A 6,703-nucleotide genomic window follows, 5' to 3' on the forward strand; every position below is an offset into this window, starting at 1 on the left:
AGAGGGTTAATTGTGAGCATGGTGAAGGGCCTGGCAGTATTTCATTAGGTTGTGCGTACAGGGTTACTATGGATGGCGACTGACTAGATGGCCCCTAACAAGAGCTTTTCTAGGGCCCTCATTCCTTGTCCTTTTGACCATTTTCCAGTTTTCTAAAGATTGATGGTGTCTCATAACTAAGTCTTGCAGTATGCTCAGTGCTTTAATTTGGCTTAAACAAAAAATGATGGCAATGTTAGTAACAGAAAAGAAAAGATTGATTTTCATCACACTAACAGAAAGTCTGTTAGAGTTCATTTCTTATAGTGGACATCTTGAAGCTGCTCCTCAGGCTCATGGCACACACACATTGATGTCGGAGCCCAATGCCATGGTCTCAGGGATCCTTAGAGTGGACCTTCAGTCCAGTTAGGACATCTACATTATATTTTCCCAGGATATGTATATATCTGCAATTTAGATTCTAAACTTACTCTATTTTTAGATATTTTCTCCTGTCATTCCAAAGTGTAGTTTATGCAGTGGGAAAAGCAAATTATTGTCAGATCTGGGTTCAGGCATATATTTTTATGCCCCCATGGTTATCCATCTTTAGTCCTTAGACCATTCTTCCCAAAGGTTCAAAGTTGGCATCACTCAGAGCTACTGAAGCAGAAACTAACAGTATAGACCAACAATGATTTTAACAAGCTCTTCATGTGATTCTAACTCACAAGGAAGTTTGAGAACTAATCAAATCAAATATAATATGTGTTGTTACTGTTGCGGTGTGCCTTCAAGTCAGTTCTGACCCAATGCACAAAAACCAAAACATTGCCAAGTTCTGAATCATCCCCATAGGTGGAGTTAGATTTTGCTGTATCAATCCATCTCATTGCGGTCTTCCTCTTGTGTCGTTGTTACCACCACTTTATTGAGCATGCTGTCCTTCTCTTGAGACTAGTCTCTCCTGGTGACCTCTCTGAAGAACTTGAGAGAGTCTCCCTCTCCTTGTTTCCAAGGAGCATTCTGACAGAACTGCTTACAAGATAGATTCATTTGCTGTAGTACATTTTATATTCATTGCCAGCACCATGATTCACATGCATAGAATTTCCTACAATGCTCTTTAATCAGTGTCCAACTGCCTTCATGAGCATTGATTGTGGATCCCAACAAGATGAAATCCTTGGCAAGATCAGCCTTTCCTCTGTTTATCATGATGTTATCTATTAGTCCAGTTTTGTTTTTCTTTATATTAACTTGCAATTCATACAGAATGCTCCAGTCCTTGATTTTCATCATCAAGTGCTTCAAAGTCTCTTTGCCTTCAGCAATTGAGCTTGTGTCATCTTCATATCTGAGTGTGTTAATGAGCCTTCGTCCAGTCCTGATGTCCCTTTCTGCTTCATACAGTCCAGCTTTTCCTATTATCTGTTCCGTGCACAGATTGAGTCACAAACAAATATGACATTATCACTGAATAAAGGACATTTTCGTTCTTAGCTATTTTAGGGAGGGTTGCTTTAAGAAAACTGAAAGAACTGGTCTTTTTAAAAAGCATGCCTCGTTACCCTTCGTCTTGTTGTCTTTTCCAACCACACTAGCTTCCTCTATAGTCTATAGCATACTTATTTCCATTGAAATTGTAATTTTGAATATTTCTCCTTACTATTATTTCTGTATTGCAAAGTAAAAGAGAAAATCGAGATGGGAAAGGATATTTTTGATGAAAAATTTTGTATATAACAATGTATGCATCCAGGAGCTTCCATAGGGCAAATGAGAATAAAACCAAAGTTCGCTGCTATCAAGATGATGCCAACGCAAAGTGAGCCTTCAGGACAAAGCAGCATTGCCTCTGTGAATGTCTGAGATTGTAGCAAGAGTGAAAAGCCCCATTTTTCACTCCTGAAGAGCAGTTAGTGGTTTCAAACGGTTGACCTTGCAGTTGGTTGCCCAACTTGTAACCAGGACCTCACATTTTAAGGATGCTGCTGATGTTGTGTAGGTGTGTAGGTCCCTTTGCATCAATTCTGACTCTTGGTGGCCCCACACAGTCAAGTGCTCCGTAAGGTCTGGGCAGCGGTACCTTTTCAGAGACGTTACCAGGCCTCTCTTCCGATGCACTTCTGGGAGTTCACAAGGACACCTGGTCATCTAGTAGGGATGAGCTTAATTATTTGCACCTCCAAGGAACTCTTTAAAATAATTAATTTAGTAATCCATTATCAATAATTTTATCATTAGTCTAAATCTTAATTTAGCTAAAACGCTACTGGATTTTAATTTTTTCTCTATAAATGTTAAAGTGCATTCAACTATGCTTATTAGATTATTAATTAACATAAATGTTTAATTTGCTCTTCAAGTAATTAATGAAATATGAATTTAAGCTATCTGATGATGTATTCTATTTTTTAAATGGTAATCAAAGAAATAGCATGCACCAAGGGAATTATTGAGGAAAATCCCAGGATTTTAAAACACGTCATATGAGAGGGAACATCTTAGAATACTTCAAAGATTTATTGTTGATGGTAACTGTAAAGTTGGCTATGAATTATAGTGCCATTGCATATAATTTAATGAAAAGCTACCCAATCCACCTTCATGACTATATTACTAAAAAGAGTGGAGCCAGCTTTACACCATTCCTTCACTTGCTTATTGCTTTAGGAAATAACTTCCTATAAGGATATATTGTAACTGTTTTGTCTGGTTATTACATGTCACTAGAGTGGGCACCCCACTGGCAACAATACAGAAATAACTCTATTTCTTACACCAATAAATGGTAGACTAGTAGTTACGTAAGTGAGCATACATCCAGCCAGCATAATCCCTGGAGTGCTGTATTTAGGTCTTTGCCCTAGATTTTCTCACTTTTAGGCTGCTGTATATTTAGAGCTGCATACAAATGAGTTTCAGAGAACATAACTTATCTAAAATTGTTCCATAGTGAAAAGGAGTTCAAATGTTTATTTGTAAAGATTTTCTTTATACCTTATAGGCCATTTTTGATTAGGTGGATGCTACTTGTGAAATACTAGAAAAGCTACACTTAATTCTTTCTACGTCGTTTTAATTTACTTTAATATGTGTATAAATTGTCGATAATTATTTCATTGGATTTGTAAGTTTAAAAAAATATCTTTAGGCATTTGCAGAGGGAAGTAGTTCCATATTTCTTTTACAGCTTTGGTCTAGAAAAACAAAAACAACAACCAAATTTTGCTATTTGAATTCCAAGTTGACTTGGACTACTTTGTATGGCTACTTACAAAATAAATGAATAGGTTTTCTGCTCTAATTGTAATCTACTTGTCCAGGTTGGTTATGCCATTTGGTTAAACAAGATGCTAATGAGATAAAGATTGTAGGCTTATACTCCCTAGAGATCAATTAGCTTTCTAATAAAGGACCACATCACAAACATATAATGCCACAACCGTGAAGACTCATATTTGTAGATTGTTTAATAGAAACGCATGGCTTAAAAGATCAATAAATAAGCCCCCAACAGGATGTGAGCTCATATCAGTTACATATATTTATTTAATATAGTTTACATCTATAATATATATTTATTCCAGACATACACACAATCACGTATTTATACATATATATGTATATATGAGTTCCTGAGGTGGTATAAACAGTTCATCCAGTCTCTGCTCTGTAAAATTCTGCTCATTTGAATCTAGCCAGAGGCGTCTTATAAGAAAACTTGTTGATCTAATTTTGAAAAATTATCCCCTAAAATAGCTATGGAAAATATCAACATTTGGAGTCACTATGATTCAAAATATTTTCATAGCAACAGGTTTGGTTTACACATACATATATAATTAAAACATAATCTTGTCCCTCTCCTAATGAATAATTTCTGTATAATATATCCAAAAGATATGAATGCATGTATATATATGTGTGTATGTGTATATATGTGCATATATATGTAAACACATGGATTTTTAATTTTTTAAAACTCAAGGCTTGAGTTTTTATGCAGTTAATTCAGCTTGAGAAGGGACGACCTTGTCGCCTGTTTGGATGGCTGCCTGCTGTGCCCTTGACTAGGACAGGAATATCCAGGTCTATCGGCCTGTGGTTTGATGTTTGAAGAGCTATTTGTTTTCCACAGTGACTGTACCATTTTACATACAAATTCACATACAAACATCAGTTTTTAAGTTCCCATTTATCTACTTTGTCTCTTTCTGTTTTTGTTGTTATATTTAATAATTCATCACTAAAAGTCAGGACCTATAACCAAACTCATAATTTCTGAGCATTTCATTGATTTCATTTTCACATTTAGCTAATTTCTCAATTTTAAATTGTTTTCTGCGTAGTGTCAGATATGAATGCTGCTTCTTTCTTCTTTGTGTGAATATCCTATTTTCCCAGCACCATTTGTTGAAGTTAATCTACTTTCCCCATTGATGAAACTTAGCATCCTAGTCAAAATCAGCTGCAAATATATGAATGAGCGTATTCCTTAATTCTCAATTCTTTTCGACTAAGAGTACCATTATTGTGCACTTTTAATTACTGTGGCTTTTGCTTTTGTTCTTCAAAATTATTTAGCAATTCAATGTTTCTTCCTTTTGAAACCAAAATTGAGAATAGGCTTTTCGAATCCTGTAAAGAAAACTGTTAGAATTTGATAGGATTGCATTGAATTATAGATTACTTTGGATAGCATTGATATAGAGAGCTCATTTAGCCTTCCAGTCAAGGAATATAGAACATTATTCCATTTGGGTCTTTAATTATTTTAATTAATGCTTTATCATGTTCTGTCTTCAATGATGTGGCCTTCTTTGCAAAATTTGTTCTGAGGTATTTTATTTTTATAGATGCTATTATAAATAGTTTTCCTTAATTTCCTTTTCAGCTTGATTATTGCTATATATAGCAATATGATTGATATTTTTGTGTTGACTTTGTGTCCTCCAGCCTTGCTGACTATACAGAATTGATAAATTCATCATGTACTCTCTGTTTAGAATACAGAAACAAAATTTATTAGGCTGGTATTAAAAATCACAGATAACAATGTCTAAACATAAACAATTATATATAAAATTTTTCTAATCTTCTTCATGTAACTGTTAAAAAAGCTGTATTACTCTATACTTACCTGGCAGGGGAGAGACCATGATCATGAAGGTGGTTTTCCCAGGGTGAGGCTTATCCATTGCACTCTGGGTGTGCTGACCCCTGCGATATCCCCAAACATGGGAAACTCGACTGCATCATTGGTGGTAGTGGAGGACTGCGTTCGCGCTCTCCCCTGAAAAAAAAAAATACCTCTTTTACTCATTTTACAGGAACTTATATTTATCCTCCATCTACTTAAATCATTGGTTCCTTTTAGACATCAAAATAGATGTTGAAATTGCTTTTAAAAATCTTTTGTTTAGTGTCAAGAAAAATCAATTTATTATTATTATTACTTGATACCTAAACAGTTTCTGTAATGTGTTCTTTTGGAAAGTAGTAGGTGCTGTATAATCTTTTGAATTGCTTTATTAAAAGTCATTGAAGGAAAGGGGTGAACAATAAGAAGAGAAGTTATACTTTCAGCAGCCATTATTTTGATTATGATAAACAGCTATGTTATGAATTAACCTCTTGAATTGTAGAAGATATCTTCATTCAATAAATGATACAATTTCATGAATGAGATATTTTTCAATTATTAAATAATAGGCATAATATCCCATGTAATCAGGTATATGTTTCCCCAAGGCTCTATTCTTTGGAAGGAATTAGAAGGCTTTTTCTCCAAAAGTCAAATACATGCATCAATTGGACAACAAACTGTTGCAAAAAGCCCCTGTACTAGAGGAGATTCTCTAGAGAAACAAAACCAGGACTCATGATTTTATCCAGCTAGATAGATACAACAGGAAGAAATGCACAGCTAACTAGTCCACACAGCCGAGAGCCAGGTAGCCTCCTTCCTGGCCATAGAGGCAAAGAGACAGGACCACAGAGAGACATGGCTACCACATAGCCAAGAAGCTGAGAACCACAGAGTAAGACTTGGCTGCAGGTTGAGGAGACAAATGACTGTGACCTTAATGCTTGTTGATCCTGCCTTGTTGACTGACCTGTTGACTTCCCTGAGAAACCGCTTTAATGGTGAGTATTGTCTGTGGGTCCTACGTGGTCTGAGTTAGAGAGAGTTCGCTAGAGAAACAAAACCAGGACACTTATGATTAAGTCTATATATATATACAATATATTTATTATATACGTATATAATATATTTATTATATTTTAATCTTATATAAATATGTGTGTATATAGACAGCACAAAGAGATAAACAACTAATTAGTCTACAGAGCAGGACAGAGGGTTCGATTCAACTCGCTTCCATGAGACAGTTAAGCTGGCAGTCCTTCAACTCCTGAGGGCTGCTGGGCGCATGTCTATGAAGCAGACAGCTGAGTCTTCTGTAGCGCAATACAGGCAGTCCGGCCACAGGCAGCAAACAGCAGGGGAGGTCACCAACAGTCAGCCAGATAACAGGGTCAGACTGTCCCCAGCTCAAGTACTAGCAGTGTGGTGAAGCAGGTCTCAAAGGAACCTCAAACTATAGTGACACGGCCCACTGGTTGAGTGTCCCATAGGTTGTGCAGTTCGCAAGTTGAGGCAGAGAGCTGGCTAGCCACACACTGGTCCAATCATTAGAGAGCAAGAGACAGA

The 6,703-nt window shown here is 36.1% G+C and overlaps 1 non-coding gene across 1 annotated transcript; it reads left to right on the plus strand.

Annotated features, from left to right (window-relative positions):
• Nucleotides 1-5,120: 5,120 nt before the first annotated feature.
• Nucleotides 5,121-5,284, plus strand: LOC142449637 (U1 spliceosomal RNA). Its single transcript, XR_012784764.1, has one exon. It is a non-coding gene; the product is annotated as a U1 spliceosomal RNA (small nuclear RNA).
• The last annotated feature ends 1,419 nt before the right edge of the window (nucleotides 5,285-6,703 follow it).

The sequence above is a fragment of the Tenrec ecaudatus genome, chromosome 5, assembly GCF_050624435.1.
Source record: "Tenrec ecaudatus isolate mTenEca1 chromosome 5, mTenEca1.hap1, whole genome shotgun sequence".
NCBI classification, from domain to species: domain Eukaryota; kingdom Metazoa; phylum Chordata; class Mammalia; order Afrosoricida; family Tenrecidae; genus Tenrec; species Tenrec ecaudatus.